The 21,818-nt window shown below is 46.2% G+C and overlaps 1 protein-coding gene across 1 annotated transcript in view; it reads right to left on the reverse strand.

Moving 5' to 3' along the window:
- The window catches only part of KLHL29 (kelch like family member 29), a 1,453,205-nt gene extending 1,434,969 nt beyond the window's left edge, over positions 1 to 18,236 (reverse strand). The window contains exon 1 of the mRNA XM_069605880.1: positions 17,647 to 18,236. The gene's annotated coding sequence lies outside the window, so the exon portion shown is untranslated. The remainder of the gene's footprint in view (positions 1 to 17,646) is intronic.
- Between the last annotated feature and the right edge of the window lie 3,582 nt (positions 18,237 to 21,818).

The following is a 21,818-nucleotide window of genomic DNA, read 5'->3' on the forward strand; positions in this document are numbered from 1 at the left end:
GTTAACACCTAAAGCTCGGCCTTGTGAGTTATGCATCACTCGAAGTATATTTTAATCTCTTTGCCTACTTTATTTCTTTTTCGATATCATGATGAGTTTGACTTTCAATTATTGCAGCTATGGTATTAATTTTGTGTAGATAGCTTTTTAATGTTGATGTTCAGATTTTGTAAATCCTTTAAAATCTAAAACGTATTTGCACGGTATTTTTAATTTTATATTCCGATTCTTTGGTGTATGCATTGTTTGTGTTTTTGCAGTGCTTATTTATTTGTATGCTTTGCTGTAAGACATAGGTCGAATAAAGCAAATAAGGTAAGTATACAATTCCACCCGTGTATGAAATTATCATTTTTACGTGCACGCCAAGGCCCAAAGGCATAGATGCAAGGGGGAATAACTGCTCTTATTTAGCTATAGTACACACAACAAATTATGCTATCAATTTTTGCCAGGAGTTGTCTTTCACACATCCTATAAGGAAGGAGAGAGATCTGTGGACAATTACTACAAGAGAGAGATAAACAGAACCTGCATGCTTTCACAAAAGTATTTAAGGGGATGGAGGTACACGGTTTCAATGCACAAATCGGGTCTACATGATGACACAAATAAAGGTCCATATTCAGCAAATTCAGGTCTAGTGATAGAGGAATGGATTACAAAGTCAAAGACGAGGAACAGTGTACGCTGGGGTGAGCGGGAACCTAAGTGGAATAACAAACATGAAAATGGTTACCCTTTAAATGTGCTCCAGCGCCCATTGATATGGAATCCTTAAAATGGAAAAAATCACATGACTTCAATTGGAAATTGATATTACTCAATTTATCTTGAAAACGTTGCCCTATGGTGATTACACGTGTTTCGACGTATCCAACGTCTTTTTCAAATCAGGGCTATTGTTAACCGTGAGTGTATATATAATGGTCAGCTTTCATGTACGGTCATGGGATAATCCCAGCTACCTAAATTGTTCTGTTATTTCTTTCCGTCCGCGTTCATGACCGTACATGAAAGCTGACCATTATATATACACTCACGGTTAACAATAGCCCTGATTTGAAAAAGACGTTGGATACGTCGAAACACGTGTAATCACCATAGGGCAACGTTTTCAAGATAAATTGAGTAATATCAATTTCCAATTGAAGTCATGTGATTTTTTCCATTTTAAGGATTCCATATCAATGGGCGCTGGAGCACATTTAAAGGGTAACCATTTTCATGTTTGTCTTTTTTCTATGGAGTAGAGGAATCCAAGACTCTTGGGTTACCCTAGCTCCATGCGACCTTTTCAAATTAAAATACTGCACAACCAAAAGGGCGCAGAGTTCTAACTGAGAAGTACCTTAAACAGATTCCTCACATCATTTCAGTCTAAGTGGAATAACCTTTCATTGACCTTGGACAAGATAAACCTTTTTATTTGTTGAGAGTAAAACCTAAAAACATTGCTCCTAAACCTAGCCTAGACTCAGCACAACTCTTATTGGGAAAGAGACGTTCATGCTAGCCCAAGCCCCAGAATGAGCTCAAAGCAGCGCAGCCACGGAAGGTTCTGCAATATTTACGCCAAATAATTTTAAAAAGTGTACATTACGAAGCAAATGCATGCCGATGACCTAGTACTGAGCATTCCGGGCTTATCATCTTTAGTGCCATGTTCTCCAAATTAGTGCACACTGCATGCGTAGGGGCTGATTCACAAAGCATTTTCCAACAGCATTGCACCATTGTAAAATACTTCTGTGAATCAGATCCTTAGTGTCTTGAACAGGATTATGTTTACGTATCAAGTCGAGCTGTCAGGTTTCCACTTGTCATGCGTGACAAGGCCATCTACTAGCTTTTCCGCTTTGAATTCTGGAATTTGTTGTTTTTTCCTTTCCAGTTTTAGATTTAGCAAGAGTTCAAGTCCCAGAAAAAAATAAAGAAAACAGCACTAGATGTCCTTCTCATACATGAGAAGAGGAAATTTGAGAGCTCTCTTCCATGTGGGGTGTAATCAAAGGCCTCAAACTAACAGTACTGAAGGGCCATGTGGAAAAGACTGACCTGTCATTACCAAAGGAAAAGCAACATTTGTAAAATCATAAATGAAGAAGAAATTCAAGGGCCCCATTCACATGAAAAACAGGATTTTTAAACACTGACACGAAAATTGCTATGCATGTGTGTTTGCAGTTTAAATGAGAAACATTTACCCCTGCTAACATAAAAATGTCAGGGAAAAAACATGGTGCGTGATGACACAAAGTAAGGTATATGATGTTTTGCATGCAAAATACCAGCACACATTCGAAAAGAAAATCTAACTTTTTTTCCATTAAAAAGTTTCTTTAGGACCGAGGCAAACCCTTTGCTTGCTGTAGGACACATGTCACAAAGGATTTCCCCCCACAGAAATTGCATTTGGGTGGAGCTGTCTATTGGAGCTGTCTTTGCTGGGGAGGCCTACAAAGCTGACTGGACCCTATGGTGGAGAGCTGGGGGCCATCCTGGGGAGAGGAGTGACCAGATTCCTGCCCTATTCTTCTAGAGTGCCCTGACATGCAGCTGGCTGTTCTGAATTTTAAAGAGAGGTTTTATATGTAAGTAGAAGTGAACCCTTTGCAACCAAAATGTTGGGGAATCTGCTAGCCTTAAATACTTTCCCTTTAATGTGGGCCACTAAACTAAAAATATTAATTTAATTAATTCCCTTTGGCAGAACACTAGAGAGATTTTTGTTAAAATTTGAAATTAACAAAGCTCACTTCCCAGTGTATGCTGAAAACTATAGCCTATCATTTAATTGGGTAATCCTTTTTGTCCTGTCGACACCAACTTCTTTACGGAAGAGGGGTGTCTTTGTTCTTAAATAAGTCCAATCTTTTTGTTCAAGTTTCCCCTAACACAGTAAGTGGGGTGGGTTACTGAAAATCCAAAATTCACAAATCATCCCAATTTTTGTTATCCAGCTTCCCCAACACAGGCATTTAAGTGGAGTGGGGGTCTGAAATCCCAAATTCTTCAATCACCCTAATTTGTCTGTCAGACTTCCACAACCCAGACCAGGGGGGTCTATAAACAAACTGCTAAATCACCCTGTGTTTATTTTAAACCAAAGGTATGTGTGGAATTATAATTGCCATATGTAATTGTCCAAATCTGAAAAACCAAACTGTAAGCCTTTTAAGCATGTCGGAAACTACATTTATAAATTGTGTTTACTGACCAGTGCTAATTATGTCTTGAATTGAAATTGAGAACAAGTATTGTGATTTGTGTTTTTTTAACTAATTTGTATAATTGATTTGTGTAACAAGAAGTTAATGGTGAGCCACAAAGAAGGTGGCATGTGTAGTTGATGTCTATTACTTCTAATTTAAATAAATGCAAATATATTTCCTGTACACTGGCCTGGTTCTTTGCTCATTGGTAGCTCAGGGGGGTATTAGATGAATTGGAGATAGGGCTGAATAAAAAGAACCAACATTAACCGTTTATTGTGTAACACTTAGCTTGGGGAGGGAAGGAACTCCCTGTGTCAAGGGTGGCCTCTCAATAAACCGTTACATCCACAAGGGGGCAGCGGATAGCGCTACACAGCACGTGAACCTTCGATGAAGAGGAGAAGCCACTTGGACAAGGACTCAATGCTCCCTTGGCTGACTTATGCCGTCACCCTTCCAAGGTCAAAATAGAGTACCACAAATGTTGGTAAGAAATTATGGCAATTAGTAAGCCCTGTTGCCAATTGCTCTGAAACTGAGATTCCCAGTATCATGTGCTATATAAAACACAAAGGGCCACATTTACAAACATGTTTTCAATGGGGCTTCCCCATTTTAAAATATTTCTGTAACTCAGGCACAAAGTATTAGAGCTATTATCTGCACTCGTGGGTAACCTAACAATATGATTGTAAATACAGGCACAGTAGAAGGTCCTGCAAATACATTGTTAGGGTCGGATTTACAAAATCATTTTAGAATGGTAAAATCCCACATTGGAATTCTTTTTATTTTTTTTTATTTTAATCATTCCCTTAGGGTGTGATTCACAGAGGTGTTTTATAATGCAGCAAAGCCACTGGAATATGCTTTGTTAGCCAGGACCTGTTTGTAGCATGCCTTTCATGTGCATTTAACACCAATTCTTCAGTACCTTGTCTTGCAAGTTCTCGCTCACTACCCACAAGCGTGCCATTTAAGTGCATGCATTGGATCAGCTTACACCTTCGCCGAGTACATGCAATATCATCACAATTCACAATAAACATTGTGAAAAGGTTCAAAAGGACTCTGGTAAAAATGTCTATGAATGACTTTGTGTAACATACAATTTTTACCCATCGCAAACATTTCGAGGCAGATGAAAATGTGTGTCTGCATTGGTGAGCATGTGTGCTTTACTAAAGGAATGGGCAAGATGTCTTTGGGAAGTGGTCACTTGAGAGCATGTGTGCTTTACTAAAGGAATGGGCAAGATCTCTTTGGGAAGTGGTCACTTGAGAGCATGTGTGCTTTACTAAAGGAATGGGCAAGATCTCTTTGGGAAGTGGTCACTTGAGAGCATGTGTGCTTTACTAAAGGAATGGGCAAGATCTCTTTGGGAAGTGGTCACTTGAGAGCATGTGTGCTTTACTAAAGGAATGGGCAAGATCTCTTTGGTAAGAACATCACCAACAAAAAAACATTTTTGCACACTGGGTGAATCATTATGTTAATATAAACTATAAGCAGGTTCCTGGCACAAGACAGCCTAGAGATGACTGAAGAGATTGGGCAGTAAACCTAAAGCACGTGTGCAAATCAACTGGGACACACACTTTAAATCGTTGTAAGTCAGCAAACGCTGCTGGTTAAGCCCCCCCAACCCCCCCCCAAAAAAAACACATTTAATATCCCCATACTTGGCCCCTCTCCGAATACAAATAGGATGATTAGAATGCTCCATCAGCCACCTACCACGGCCCCGCCCCCAATTCTATTTTGCACGTGGGCAAGTTGCACATGTGCAGCACAAAATTGACGTGCATTGTTGTGAATAAACAATCGGTGGCATGATTTCAAGAAGCAGTTTTTTTTTTGTTTAAAGGCGGAGGGCTGTTAAGCAGAAATATAAACTGTTGCAAATCCATCCCAGCATCCAGCGGTTTGAGAGCCATACACACTGACGGCACCGACACGCCATGCACAAGCGTGCTGTATGTGATGGGCACACACCCTTAGAATAAAGGAAATCCAAGTAGTCTATGTGCTATATAAATAGGTTTTAATGACAAATAATGTATTTGCAAATATTTTGGTTGTGGTGTATATCCAAAGGCTATTTTACAATATAGATTGGTTATATAGGTCATAGCTTTTCCTTCTCGTCCTAGACTTAGTCCCAGTGGGTGCAACTAGCAACAGCAAGTTTATATCGTGGATCCCAAATGGCAAATGTTAGATAGACTGCAACTTTGAAGGGCATACCTACATGGGATTTTTGTGCGAAAAAAAGTATTCAAAATTTGACCATTCCATTTTCTAATATTTCTCCCAAAATTCTCTTCAGTGTAAAATGTATTTATTATATGCACAAGAAGAAATAACAATTTACACCAACAAAATCACATCCGAGGATCCTTCAGAAAACATACCTTAATGCACATGCAGTAACGGTCACAGTTGCGGTAACAATGCCCCTTTGCATGTAGGTAACATAGCTCGAGACTGGTGTGGTCTATATTTACGCATCGTGTTCCTTCTTTTGACTCCTACTACTCACATAAAACAGACTTGTACTGGTCTGCTAAGAGGAAGATAGGTAACTCTTTACTGGTGGGTGTGGGTGGAGGGGCGGTTTTCTAGGAAACCATGAAAAGACATCGGGCCTCATTACACGGACGGCGGTAAGGGTTAATGGTCACCGTTAATGGTACTGGTGACCTTTAACCCTTACCGCATTACTACGAGGTCCCTTTCGGGTTGGAGAATGTAACGCCTGCTTTTTGCAGGCGTTAAAAACCAACCCGCAAAGGGACCAGGGAGCTAATTACGGTACCGCAATTTGCGGTGCCGTAATTAGCACCTTCCCCATTCCCATTATGCCCTATGGGGCAAAAATGGGAATGGGGCAGGGCAATGGGGGAAGGGGGAATTACCGCCCCACCAACCTTGGAATAGGGCAGTAATTCCCCTTTCCACCAAGGCGCTGCCGGTATTTTACCGGCATGGACCAAGGTGCTAAGAGCACCTTGGTCCACCGCTGTCCGTGTAATGAGGACCATCATGTGCAGTGTTTTTTAAAGCTTTTTTCCCTCCTATATATGCTAACCCTGAAATTGCTGAGGGACCACCACCATAACTTGTGTGCTATGCAGTCTACGAGTACCTTTGCCTCTTGAATATCAGGCTATAGAACCACAAATCTGGATACACAGCAACAATACACCACTATGTGTATGTCCATTGTGTTTAACAGCAACAAGACATCTGCGAACACTACACAACTAAACGGTGTAATACTAGCCATGGACTAATGATAGCACTTCAGTGTGTCGCCTCGTGCCTTAATGTCAAAGCCCAGTCACAATTTTCAACCACAGGGAATCAATACTGGGGCTACACACCACTGGACTGCACTCTTTGGCGCTCCAGGTGGTTTGCTCTGCAACTCTCATCAGCCTTAGCCGGCATAGTAATAGAGGGATCATAGGAGACCAGGTTTGAGACCCCTGGGCTCTGTGGATCTCCAAACAGAACTAGAGGTCAGGAACAGTCATTGATAGGCACGCGCAAAGAGCGGGCAAAGGCTTCCTCAAGTTAGCATGGGTGAATGTCAGCTGATGAGCCAACCCAAGTCCCCCTTTGTAGAAATGGGCAAGAGTAAAATAAGAAACTCAGTTCAAACAATACATATAAAAGGTATTACCCAAATTAACCTTTTCAAATTGACCTTTTGTCCAGATTGACCTAATAATGGTGGTCCTAATTGACCTTCTGCACAATTGACCTTTACCCCTGTATCTTAGTTCTGTTATATATGTGAGGGGTGGGTTTGGGATAATAAATAATATAGGGGTTTGGGTGGGGGTTGCAGGGGTTTTGGATTGGGTGGAGGGTTGCGGGGGGTTTCCCCCGCATATATTGCCGTAATTGACCTAATAAATTAGATCAATTTTCCCACAAGCGTTTTCCCACGAGCAATTCTCCCGCAATCAATTGTGATTAGGGCAATTCGTATACATCCCATAAAAAAGGAAGACAAGGTAAACACATCAAGTTAAAAATTGTTATTGCAGGTTGAAAGCATTAGAAAATAAAAGTACCTAACCAGGGATATAATGAAAAAGCCTGCCTACAACAAGTAAAATATCGACAAAGAAAGAAGGAATAAACAAAAAAGCACAAAGTGATGTGGGCGTGCCTCAAAACGTTCAGAAAAAAAGGACTGCTATACAATTTTTCAAGAACTTCATAATACTTAATTGTGAGGAAATACTGTCTCGGGTGTTAATCTGTCTCAAATAGTACCCTATCCGCTAGCTGTGATGGCTTCTCCCTGTTGGAATGCACCAATGGTCCTTAATCTGTTAACAGGGGTGGATACCTGTAAACATAGCCCACGTCTCCAAGAAGGGGGAGCTGCCGCTGAAACCAAGGTTTGATACTACTCTGTCCGACTCATGCCTGCATCCTTTGGAGGCGCACCATAGGTACTACAAATGTGGATAAGTTTGATGCTCATTGAACACCTGTTAACAAGCACCCTGAAACTGGAATTTCCGGTATGTGACAATAATGTACAACACCAGATAGAATAATAATTGTTCTTCTCTGGCAAGGACACAAAGAGCAAACTAGCACAATCACTTTATGCATCCCCACCATTATTGTGATTAATGTCAAAACTGCTGGCCGGAGGCTCGGCTGAAACCCGCCTCCCGCGACAGTATATGTTTTGGTGCCAATTCTTCTCTTCCGGCAACTAATGGCCCGATTCATGGAAATTTCACCGCGGTGCAAAGTGATTGTGCACTGGTACAATGTGACGTTGCACCATGCTGAAAGTTCCATGAATCAGGCCCAAGGTGTTTTGCTGGTTGGTGAAGACTAAACATGTTTCTCCCAGTATGGAGAATGTTCTGAGGTTTAAACAAAGCCTCAGAAAACTTGGTCTGTCTGTTCTGCTGCTATTCTCCAGCTGAGAAACAGATGTGCTCCCAGTGGAAGCCAGTACATTTAAGACGTGAACCGAGGCTCTGACATTTGCTTCTGCTGGAACTCGAGTTCTAGGACAACTTCATTCAGAATATCACCGATTTGCTGAAATTCGTTGACTCTTACAATCGAGGACGGCCCTTCTCAAACAACTGCATGAGTACAGGACGGAGTAGCAAGCCCAAACGGTCAAGGCTGATCGGGAGTCCAGATTAAAGAGAGAACTGGTCTGGCCGCTGGGAATTCCTTCTAGCACCCGCTCGTGGGTATGCCCAACAGTGTTAGATTTTCCCAGAAGTAACAACTGACAGAGAAAGGGGGCTCTAAAAGTTATACTATTCAGTACTAGGAGGTAGCCACCTCAGGAAGTGCAGAAAGAGACATTCAAAGACTCTATTTTTGTTTGTTTGTTTTGCATTTTTTAAAGCGCTCACACAGCCCACGGGCATCGAGGCGCTGTTACAGGATTTTTTTTTTTTTTTGTTTTAGTTGTATAATTGTTTTTTTGTTGTTGTCTTAGTTGCGTATTTATAACACGCTTAAATACCCAGAGGTTCTAAGCGCGGACCAGGTTTCTAAGTGCGGAACCGGGATCAAACCTGTGTTGCCTCGTGTCATCTTGCTTCCAAGGCAAACACGTAGCCTCTTGAGCTATCCTCCCAGAACTAAGCATGGCAGTAATCCTCTAGGTCCCACTTCTCCAGCTAAAGCAGGGCAATTAGAGGGACCCAACGGAGAAGAGTTCCAGGAACATCCCATAGGTACCATGCCCTGGCATCAGGAGAGACTGGGCTTCAGAAGAGCCAAGGAGTCTTTGCCTACAGGAAGCACTGTACATGGAACAGTCCAACAGACTTGCTAGGATTTCCCAACAAGTAGATTCTGCTTATAAAGTATTAGGGATCAGTGCATTCACTGAGACTCTTTATCTAGAAACTAGTGATTCAGGTTTCACCTGGGTCAGACTACACAGTAAATGATCCAGTCACATAACCAGTTCTATTCCACTGCTCCTCGAAGCGGACTTTAAGGTCATCAAAGGTCTGGAAACGTCTTCCGTCTGCCTCCTAACTCAAGATGCAACTGATGTTGTCCACCACACCACCGTACTATAGATTGCTTCACTTCCTATCGCCCCGCCTCCACTCCCAAAGTACCATGAAATGGTCACTTGAGAGCATGTCTGCTTCACAAAAAGAATTATCTGAAATCAGTGGCAAAGCATGACTTGAAAGAAATATTCACGGAGGGGCGCTAATTGTTCTCTTCGGCTCCAACTGACATGACACACCTGAAAACAGCCTGGAGAGGTGGACGCACTCAGTTCTCTCAAAACTTCAAGGACAGATCATAACGTGGGGACAATAAGGCCTGATTAGCGCTGGCTATTTTGATAAGAGGTGCCTTGGTATAAATATAAAATAGGGAATGACGGCAAGTACAGTGTAGCAATGGAAAAACAAAACCACTCAATGTGCATTTACAAAGCAGAGCTACGACCAACACAAGTACACAATCAGGAGCCCTTAATAGGCAGTATAAAAAGAGTGGCCGTGTTTGCACCCCTTCCTGAAAAGGTGCACGGCATCCTATCTGAGTAAGGACTAGTTGATGAGGTGTGCCTGTTATGCCACCGGCTAGAGAACACTCATCTTAGAGTGGTGTATGCTGGGAATATTGGACCGCAATGGAGAAATGTATCAAACTCCAGACTATAGGAAGCAGGTCTATGGCTGCTCTCCATGCACTGCTTGGATGTCTTCTGCCGTGGAGAGCTACTCTGGAGAGTGCAATGTTAGAGAGTGGAAACATGAGCCCACACGTTCTAGGCCGGGAGGAGAGCTCTGTCTTGGAAGTAAGACAACACAGAGCAACACAATCCCAGTCCAGGGCTTAGAGACTGGTCTACGGTATTTAGCACTATATAAATAGTACGCTATTTTAGATATTAGGAATGTAATGTTTCTATTAAACAGACAACCTTAGTTCATGGTTATAAACTAAATATAAAGCTGCTCAACAAATCTCTCATCGCTTTGGTACGGGGCCATTGTACAATTCAAGCATATACAATAGATGCGTTCGGCGACAATAGGCGCAAAGGCCTACTTCAGCTGAACTTTATGGCCCCAATTAGCATTTGCAGAATATGACTTATGTAATCAAGCTTTTTCTACTGAGCCAAATTACCCACGGTCGTGTTGTGCTACATCCGGGGCTATCCAGTCTTTTAGCACAAAAAGCAAAACCAATCGCTAAATACATGTGTTGAAGGAGGTCCAAGGTGTTGTAAAACATATCTATTTCCAAAAATCTAGATCATGAAAGAGGCATTTCCTGATTGGCTAGACGCACACCTGGCACCCACACTGTGATGCATTGCTTTGCCAGCGGGGCCAGGGGTGACGTTATTTCCCAAGTATACAGTGAAAGACTTGGTCTGCCGGCAACTGACAGGGTCTCGCTGATGGAAACGGTCCCCCCTCGTACTCTGAAGCTTCTGGTTCATGTGGATCGGCGCTCCCAACAGACGAGTCACGTCAAATTATTTCTGTGCAATTCAATGTTCAAGTTCAAAGTTCAAAAAAGAGGCTGAAAACCTTCTTTTTAAATGCACCCTCAACCTTAAGGCACTCTATCCCCCTGAGTCTGATTTTCTGTTTTTTGTCTTGTTTGGTCCTTGTGCCCCCTGAGCCCCTTGAGCGAGCTGGCGCGTTATTAAACATTAAAATAAATAAATAAATAAATAAATGCATGTTGAATAAAGTGCTAATCCATTGATCTGGTGGAAGGAACCGATGCACGCGACAGCGACTCACCAGCAACCACGTTTTTCAAAAGAGGCTCTTTAGAACTTGCCTTGTATTTATCTACATTGCGCTCAGACAAAATGAGGGATACCTGCTAGATGTTACCATACAGTCTGTCTGGGTGTATGGTTTTCTAGGGACTTCAAGCTTATTTTCTTTCTTAGAACTTTGCCACCTAAAGTAAGGAGTTTATTTACCTACGCCCCTAGTTTGAATTCCGTCATTTGGCTCGTACCGGCCTATATAGGACAATGACCGAAGTCCAGGCTCAACATGTTACTGCAGGACTGTTACGCTTTGATAAGATATGATATGGCATTTATAACGCGCCTATACACAAGTGTTTCAAGTGTTTGGTCAAAGTGGCCCTGTTTGGTGAGTTACTTCACTGTGCAGCTGGTAGCTTCTGCCAGTGTTACTGTACACAGTCATCAAATTGCACAATTTGCAACACATTTTAAGAAAACAAAACCGTTGCCTTGAGTACTACTAAGAACAAATCTACCATAAAAAGAGCACATTTCTATTTGCAATTGTGGGCCACTTTGTCATTGATGCCTGAGACAATTTTGTGCACCAGTCCCAAATCCCGGCAAAGCGCTACATAATGGTCAAATCTACTCCTAGCTCTGCATACATTAAATCTACACACTATGCTCAGCTAGCCACCCCTTCTTGTCACACTAGGGGAATCCAGGGATTACTAATGTCAAAATTAGGGCTACTCTGTTGGTCCGATGAAAAAACACTGCACAGATTGAACTGTTCTTTATGGTAGGGATTGTTGCCTTTGCAAGGGCTTGGGCGAGCGGGACCTGCGCAGTTTATTGATCAGCGATGACACATTAAAGGTAATGCAAATGTTGAATTACCTTTTTTTTAAAAAACCTAATGATCATCTTTTGAGGGAAAACTAAAGCATATCATACATAGCTGATTTTGAAAATAGAACAGACAATGAGAGGTTGTCTGCAGGGAGAGCCTATTGGAAGTTGTGATACGTGACATGGTAGAAGTTGCTGGCCTGCATCAACTGTATGTAATTGATCGATGTTGGTCAGGTTAGAAGGCACAGTCATCGGTCCAGAATCATTTACTCTATCCAATCATTGCAAGCCCCAGCGGCTTAGGCGATGGGCGAGAAGCCAATTACACGGATATGCACAAACCTAACGGTACTTTCCCTGCGCTATGACAAAGCTCGCCTTTTGTGAAATTGGAGAAGCACTAAAAACTCCTACTATAGAAACACACTGCAGGGTTTGAAATTGGGGGGAGCTGGGAGCTATTTAGCTCCTGCTTCAGGCGTAGAAGAGCCTGGTTAGTTTGACACCAACTGATGCCAGGAGATACTTTTGGCTCCCGAAGCACGTTGGTGCCTTGCACCATGCATGTGTGACACATTTAAACATCATAAATCATACAAAATGGACAAAAAGTTAAAGTGTGCATCTCATATGGGAGTGAGATTTGCTGTGCGTTAGGTACTCACTCCTGGTTCCCCAGCTGTAGCTTCTGCCTACTGGGTGAAGCCTGACATCCAGGAGCTGGTTTTAACTCCTGCTGGTTGAATCTTAATTTCGAACCCTGCACTGCCGCAGGAAACTGGATCAGCTTTCCCAACTCCTAAGGATGCTTGGACAATCTACAAATTACAATTCGCTTGGGTTTGTGTTAAGCTAAAAATTTGAAATCCTCAGCCAATCTGTGGTGCTTGCACTGGGATTTCTAGAAAATATAAACATGTTTACATCCTGCTGCTGCCTGCTTGCCCCCAACTGTCCCCTGCCACCTGTCACCAGGAGAGATAGAGCCAAGCTACAACATAGCGTTCAGAAGCCTTCGTCAGTTTAGGCAGCCTCAGCAGCACACAACAGTTCCGTGTTAGGGTGTTCTTGGATAACATCCCCCAAGAAAGGAAAGCACTGACTCCTGGCTGGGCTTGTCCAAATGCATCACGAGATGTGAAGGCTGTACAATACATCGCAGTGTGTGCAGAAGTGTTCAAAGGTGCCACATGGGCACACAGAGATACCATCAGGACAGGAAGTTCAAGTTAAATCCAGGAAAAACGAAAGTCCCTTCTTGATATTTGCTTTTATGATCAACCCACTCCAGCTCATATCATTTGAAGGGTGGATATGAAATGGAATGCTCATATTGAAGGGTGGATATGGAATGGAGTGCTCATAGAGAGATTAGAGGACCATCCCGATGTACTTCACATGGCACTCTTGAATGATGGGCCAATGCACCTGTGCAATGCCTTCTGACACTGGGGACGACTTTTCTCTGGAAGTCAGAGGGAGCACCTGTAAGCTACTGAGAGGAACTCCCAGTGAGCGGGTTAGCTGTGCTTCGGTTTCCTGATTGGCGAGAACGTCCGCCCTCACGGTATCAAGTACCGAGACAGGAATGGGGGAAAGGGACATATTTGCGTGGGGTAGGCAGAGCCTACAACGATTCCTTATTGGAATTCAGGACAAGCTTAGATGCCCTTAGCACACGTGTAGAAAATGTAATGGCAATAAACAAGGTAATTCAGTGACTGTGATGAGGTGAAGGTAAATGGGATCATAGACCGCGTGACAGTCTATATAAGTTGTAAAGGGCCTGGCGAGGTCTTGCCTTTCAAACTTGACTTCAGCTCACTCGTCAGCCAACATGCTCCTTTCACATCTGCAATTCCCATTATACTGCTGTAGCAACATCATCGCCACACACATGCACACGGAAGGAAGACACACTGAGGCAAACGTGCTACTTTTCAATTCTAGACAGACACGCCACGCGCCATTTTTTTATTTATTGAAATGTTTCAATTGTACGGCAAGTCACAACCGATACATAAACATGAATCACACATTAAAGCCTAAAATAGGAGACCACGTGGATGCGCTCCTGCATAATCCAAACACAATTACCTGTTACAATATTGCCATGGCAACATGCTCACAGTTCACCTTCCAGACAAAAAGTCATGCCACCACGAACTGCTTGCCAGGGAGGTATGCTCCATTTCCACAACTGCAAAGTGCATCCTGCATTGTGTGCCCGGTCGACTTTCAAGTAATGGTGGACATGGTAGAACGCTGCCCGGTAGCTGATGGGAGGTACACATGCCTACTGCTGCAAGGATGTGTGGTGATAGCATGGAGGTGCCGGACGGGGATGCTCCGGGGAGGCACACATGCCTACTGCTGCAAGGATGTGTGGTGATAGCATGGAGGTGCTGGACGTGGGTGCTCTGGGGAGTCAACATCCCTACTGCTGCAAGGATGTGTGGTGATAGCATGGAGGTGCTGGACGTGGGTGCTCTGGGGAGTCAACATCCCTACTGCTGCAAGGATGTGTGGTGATAGCATGGAGGTGCCGGACGCAGCTGCTCCGGGGAGGCAACATGCCTGCTGCTGCAAGGATGTGTGGTGATAACATGGAGGTGCCGGACAAAGGTGCTCCGGGGAGGCAACATGCCTACTGCTGCAAGGATGTGTGATGATAGCATGGAGGGCCGGATGCAGGTGCTCCGGGGAAGCACATAAACCTACTGCTGCAAGGATGTGTGGTGACAGCATGAAGGTGCCAGACACAGGTGCTTCTGGGAGGCACACATCCGTACTGCTGCAAGGATGTGTGGTGACAGCATGGAGGTGCCAGACACAGGTGCTTCTGGGAGGCACACATCCGTACTGATGCAAGGATGTGTGGTGATAACATGGAGGTGCAGGATGCGGGTGCTCTGGGGAGGCACACATGCCTACTGCTGCAAGGATGTGTGGTGACAGCATGGAGGTGCCAGACACAGGTGCTTCTGGGAGGCACACATCCGTACTGCTGCAAGGATGTGTGGTGATAGCATGGAGGTGCCGGACGGGGATGCTCCGGGGAGGCACACATGCCTACTGCTGCAAGGATGTGTGGTGATAGCATGGAGGTGCTGGACGTGGGTGCTCTGGGGAGTCAACATCCCTACTGCTGCAAGGATGTGTGGTGATAGCATGGAGGTGCTGGACGTGGGTGCTCTGGGGAGTCAACATCCCTACTGCTGCAAGGATGTGTGGTGATAGCATGGAGGTGCCGGACGCAGCTGCTCCAGGGAGGCAACATGCCTACTGCTGCAAGGATGTGTGGTGATAACATGGAGGTGCCGGACAAAGGTGCTCCTGGGAGGCAACATGCCTACTGCTGCAAGGATGTGTGATGATAGCATGGAGGGCCGGATGCAGGTGCTCCGGGGAAGCACATAAACCTACTGCTGCAAGGATGTGTGGTGACAGCATGAAGGTGCCAGGCACAGGTGCTTATGGGAGGCACACATCCATACTGCTGCAAGGATGTGTGGTGACAGCATGGAGGTGCCAGACACAGGTGCTTCTGGGAGGCACACATCCGTACTGGTGCAAGGATGTGTGGTGATAACATGGAGGTGCAGGATGCGGGTGCTCTGGGGAGGCACACATGCCTACTGCTGCAAGGATGTGTGGTGATAGCATGGAGGGCCGGATGCAGGTGCTCCGGGGAAGCACATAAGCCTACTGCTGCAAGGATGTGTGGTGACAGCATGAAGGTGCCAGACACAGGTGCTTCTGGGAGGCACACATCCGTACTGCTGCAAGGATGTGTGGTGACAGCATGGAGGTGCTGGACGCGGATGCTCCGGTGAGGTACACACGCCTACTGCTGCAAGGATGTGTGGTGATAGCATGGAGGGCCGGATGCACGTGCTCCGGGGAGGCACACATGCCTACTGCTGCAAGGATGTGTGGTGACAGCATGGAGGTGCTGGACGCGGGTGCTCCGGGGAGGTACACACGCCTACTGCTGCAAGGATGTGTAGTGATAGCATGGAAGGCCGGATGCAGGTGCTCCGGGGAAGCACATAAGCCTACTGCTGGAATGAAGGGTGGTGCGTGGCAGCACGCAGGTGCCTGACAGCTATTGGGCGTACATGGTTTTGGAGAAGTTTGGTGTTGGTGGTAATGGTAAAAATATGAGGTATTTTAAAGAATAGCAGTTATTTCAAAATACCACCAAAATAGGAGTGTGGATCAAATGGGATATTGATGGTAAGGTGTCAATAGGAATTACTGCTTGGGGTACCTAGCCGTATTTTGTCTCCATGCCTATAATGGGGTGCACAGTGCCTTTGGACGGACAGAGAAGCATAAGGAGTTCTCATTTTTACAAAGAGATTATGGGTTTTGGGGTAAAGCTGGAGACAAAGTAGAGTCTGCCTTTCAAGTGGTCAGAGAAGTGGCAAGCCACCCAGCGCCCACTCCATTGATCCATGAAGACGTGCTGGCGTGTGCCATTCGCACACCCCTCCCCTGCCATTGGGGGTAGGCTCGTAGAGCTTAGTTCTGCGCGTCAGTGTGAATTCCTGGCACGGGGCTCATGGTGCATAAACCACCTGCCAAGTAGGTTACTCTTGGGACCTACACGGTGGCGATTTATGTTGGTGTACCCCCCAAAAGCGCACGACTTTCACTAAGAAAACCATTTCAAAAGTAGGTCAAACTACAATCCAATGGTAACAGCAGGGTCTCACACGAAGCATTAGATGGTCTAGAAAACAGAGCGCGGGGGCATTGGGGGGTAACCAGCCTGAACAGTCCGAGTCTCATGGTATTGTTAGTGCCAAGTCCCCCTTGGAGAAGAAGCAGTAGCGCAAGCCAAAGTGAAGACCCCGCAATATGCAATATCCCCGTGCCTGGGACGCGGCTGTGCTAACGACTGCCCAAGACCACCTCCTCTCTACTCCCCGGAGCAGCAGCACCGGGGTCCCAGAACAATCGGGTGTTTTCTAATTAGAGAGTGGCAGCGGGCACGGCCAGTCCTCGGGCGGCTCGGCGTGCGGCGAGGGAAGCGCCTCTTCCATTTAGCTGTGAAATCAAGACTAAAAAAGAAAGCTATGCAGGAGCAGGCTCGCGGTGGCACCGAGGCAGTCATGTGTGGCAGGCGCCCGCCCTGGACACGCACTTCCCTCGGCGGCAGAGCGGCGTCTGGCACGAGCTGCTTCAAACACCTAACACTTATTATTACCCGCCACGGGAAAAGTTGGAGGTTATTACGAACGGTGTCCGCGCTTATCGCTAAAATGAAACGCTGCCTCTCACCCGCGCCACTCAAAACACCCCAAGGATAACAGTCAGTACCACCTAAGGGCGCGGGGTGCACCCGTGCGTACTTAACTCCCTCAGCCTGTTACCAGCGCGTACAATGTTAGCTGATGAGGGGTATTTAAAAGTAACACTACGAAAAATGTAGACACGGGCAGGTAATTCCTTCCTGTGATTTATGGCGGGTCTGCGGGATAAAGCAAAAACCGCCAACAAATGTCTATATTTAACACGAAGCCTAGCATGTTCTGTAGACTTCACAAACCATGGGCGAATGTCTGCATTTGTATTTAATTGTGTACAGTGGTTTAATGGTCAGCACCAAGGACCACTTGACAGCTAAGTTACATACGCTGGTCCCAACACACCTAGGGTGCGGTACATCATCGCCCACAAACACAGCGCCTGGATCGCCCCCTTTTAGCGCACAGGCACCCAGGCGCTCCCAGAGTGCGTGACGCGTGGAGGGAGCCAGCTGATGCCACAGTGCACTAATAACATTCCCGGGCGCGGTGCCCTCACCTTCTGTGCAGCAGCTCCCATCACTGGCAGCCTCCGGAGATCAGGGAGCGCCGCCCCGCTGCCCGCTTGTGGCCGCTGCCTGTCCTCCGGTGCCAGCTCTGCCCGGTGTTCTCGTGGAGGGGCGATGACGGCTCGGCAGCCGGACACTGCCCGTAGTGTCCTGGGAGCTATGTGGACCCACCCTGCCTCTTCCTGTCCGTGCACCGCGCCGCCCTGGCTGCGCCCGCGCCCCTGGCGTGCTGTGCGGTCGGGGTGCTCTCTCTGCTGGCAGCGCTGCGCTCGGGCAGCCGGTGCAGCGGCTCTCGGACCAGGTTCCCTTCTGGCTCCTGCCTCTCCCCGGCTCGATACATCGGAGGCGGCTCCAGCCCGGGGGAGGCGGGGCGGCAGCGTCACAGCGAAGCCGGGAGGGGGGCGAGCTCCGTGCGGGGAGGAGGCAGCCGGGCTCCAGACTCCCGTGCTCCCGGCGGGCAGTGGTGTGTCAGGGGGCCGGTGCCCAGGCAGTGACCTCTGCCCGGCCGTCATCGGCTGCCCGCGGCTACTGCGAGCTGCAGGGGCGCCTCCAGTACAGACGCTCCGCGCGCGGGTAAACAAAGCGGCCGCGTCCTCCAGGGCCCTGTGGAGAAAGCATGCGCGCTCCATCGCGAGCGCATAGGGCGCCTAGCCACAGCGGGCATCTCTACTTCCATAAAGTGCATCCGCAGGCTGCCAGCGAGACACCCACCCCTGCGCTAGAGCACACCACATTATAGACCTTGCACATGAAGGCAAAGCACCTGCCACCTGGGGTTATTTGTAGTGTGTTTAGCCAGCGGTCAAGTGCTGGAGCCAGAACTGCTTGACCACGCTTGACTACATGGTAATTGAGATTGGTTATTTGTAAGAAAAGTTGGTAAGAAAAGTGGTACATTTAACCAAGTGCGAGTGAAGAGGCCAACGTTAAACCTATGTTACTAGCAGCCGGGTACATAGAGGACATCCTATTAAACGTGCCCCCCGGGTACACGCTGCAGGGTCGCACCTATGCGACTTATCCCGGGCTATAGTGGTGATATAATGCTGAAACTCGCCCCCGGCGGCAGGCAGGGTGGGCTTCATGGAATGCCACGCGCTCCTTCATATCTTCAGAGACAGCCGCCATGCCCCTACCCTCAGGGCCACACGCAATGTGCAGATGCATGTTCCTTTACGCCCAGGAGCTTCAGTCATACACCCACGCAGACACACAGGACGAGCTATACCCAGCTGTTGCCCAAGTGCAGCCCCTGCCTCTAGGCACAGACATTGCTGTATTACGATAAGGGCTGCTTCGTGGGCTTCAGGCAGCGCGCCCACGCGCATGCCTGGCTAGAGTGTCAGACAGGAAGACACAGCATCACCAGTTCACCCCTCTTATGCTAGGACACACCTTGTAGTCTCGAGTGCTTAGATGATATGGTCGCTGAAGTCTCTCTTGCCCATATACTCCGATTCTCACACCTCACATGTTAAGTGCATGCTGATGTGCCATGTGCATGACCAAGCACTACCCATATGCACAGATACATCGCATGTGTCAAAGACAACATCAATGCTTTGTTTTATCTAGGTATTCCCATGCCAGGTAGTCAGTCCATCGCATGTCCAGGAACTGCCACTGCATCCCAGATGTTGTAATTATATTCTCAAGTGCACCCATGTCATCACAGGCATTCCTGCTGTATCTCCATGCACCCCAGTAAAGTGTCAAGTCATTATTATTATTATTATTATTATTATTATTATTATTATTATTATTATTATTATTATTATGGTATTTATTGAGTGCGGACATAGCTTCGGGCGGGTTACAAACATAGGGAAGCAGATAAAAATTGAGCAGGGAACTTAGTAGGGAGGGCGAGGGTGGGCATTTGGCCGCAAGGGATCTACAAGTACCCAAGGAAGGAGACAGTGGGGAGCAGATCACAGAGTCTCAGGTACGGTAGGGAGTGCAGGTTGTGTGTCGCCTAGGTGTTAGGGAGGAGCCATTCTTTGAGCTCTTTCCTGTACTGAAGAAGCGATGGGGCAAGTCCAATGTTAACGGGGAGGAGATTCCAGAGTTTTAGAGCATAGACAGAGAAGGCCTGTTATCTGGTTCTTTCTTTCTTGCACCGTCCAAGTCCAAGTCTGCACATTTCCGTACTTCTGGTGAATCGCAGGCCTCTGTAGATGCTGCGTTTCTTAGTGAGGTAGCTTGTGATCTTCAGGGTGACAGACTTGTAGATGATGCAACAGGATTTCAATGTGATACAGGGTTGCAGTAGGAGCGGTGCAGTTCTATAAGGATCCGGTGATGTGGTTGAATTTGCACAGTCCTTTGATGAGTCTTGCTGCAGCATGCAAGATACATCTCAGGGGTGGCGGGGTAGTGGCCGGAAGACCTTCCAAATGGGAATTGCCACTGTCCAGGTGGAAGAGAACAAAGGCTTGGACAGCATATCTGACATTGTTTTCTGGGATGAGGGCTTGATTTTCAACAGGAGAGAAAGTTGATACCAAGCTGTTTGTTTCTTCCTTGCTATGTGCTGTTTGAACGTGAGGTGTCTGTTGATTTTGAAGCAGAGGGGCTTGGCAAATGTGGTCAGCTGGGATGCAAAGGCCTCAAGTTTCATAGCAGAGAGCCAGGTCTGGAGGTCAGGGTGTTCAGTGTTGTTGGTCAGCAGTAGGAATTCAGTCTTGGAGGGGTTGAGCTTCAGGTAAGGACTGGGCATCCAGGACTGGATCAATGTGAGGCATGCCATGAGCCTGTGGATGTCTTCGATGGAGGATAACTTGAGGTAGATCTGCGCATTGGTGGGTGTGGATGTCATGTGGCGCGGGAAGGCTTCAAAGCGGTTCCATGTAAAGATTAAAGCTCACAGGGGACAGGATGAATCCTTGAGGGACTCCACAGGCGATGGTTGGAGTTGGTGATCTGGAAGAATCAATTTGTTCGAACTGTTGGTAATTAGGAAGGTAGGATTTAAACCAGCTGAGGATGCTCTCACTGATCCCCATGCAGCATTGAAGATTCTCGGTGAGTGTCTGGTGGTCTACTGACTTAAGTGCTGCAGAGAGTACAAGGACACTAGCAGTCAATAATGTCCATTAACAAGGGTTTTAAGGGCATTGTCGCTCACCATGATGGTAGCTGTTTCTGTGCTGCCTCTGGGTCCGAAGTCAAATTGTTAGGACGGAAGGAGGTTATTGGTTTCGATGTGTTCTAGAAGTTGTGTGGCTACTGCTTTGTCAAAGATCTTAACTATGAAGGGAGATGGGTGATGGAGCAGTAGTTGCTGAGATCGACTGAGCCCATTATTGGTTTCTTTTGAAGCAGGAGGATTTGTCCAGTCTTGAGGGTCGAGGGTATTGAGAGGCAGATGAATACGTCATCCATAGCTTCTGCCCCTTGCCCAGTTTAATATTGCCTAGGTGAGAAACGTTAGTCACTAAGGCAAAGGTCTAAAACTGAAGATGGCATGAGTAACCACACTAAAATTGTAACAATACATTCGGATGCATTGGACACAAAGCAAATGTGCACTCAACATGATGAATTTATTTGAACACTAGGTAACACATGCATTCATACATTAACAATATTAATGTGACATCCACAAGGCATGAACAATACTAGCATAAGCAATGTATAAGGCGAATGCAACATGAATGACACACAAATATAGCTCACTAACATAGAAATACAACAGTAATCGGCAGCCATCTTTTCCAAAATGGAAGCCACAACACACTTCTAACTAAGCAAAAGGCCTCAAGGCTTCATGGGAATTCAAAATGTTGAAATAATAAAATACATATTTGTGCTGAGCTCAGACAGTAGCTAGCAAGCCAAAGTAAGGTTACCATGAGTAAGAGAGAATAGGAACGGCAAAGAGAATGCACAAGATATTGATTCCAAATAATCAAGCCATATATTTTCTGATTAATTAAGAGTGCAACTATGGCTTCCTAAGCCAGGTGGAGGACAACTATAAGTCAAAAGACTCCATGAAGAATAACTCAAGACTGGCCCCAGAGGTAATAGAAACCATAACACTCACATTCATATTAGTTTAAATCCTAATATATGCTGGGTGACATCATTCCAAACATGGTCCTATCACACGTGACCCTGTGGGGTGTAATGACAGCCCCAAGGATATAACTAAAAGGAC

The sequence above is a fragment of the Ambystoma mexicanum genome, chromosome 4p, assembly GCF_040938575.1.
Source record: "Ambystoma mexicanum isolate Mex_15411 chromosome 4p, UKY_AmexF1_1, whole genome shotgun sequence".
Taxonomy (NCBI): Eukaryota; Metazoa; Chordata; class Amphibia; order Caudata; family Ambystomatidae; genus Ambystoma; species Ambystoma mexicanum.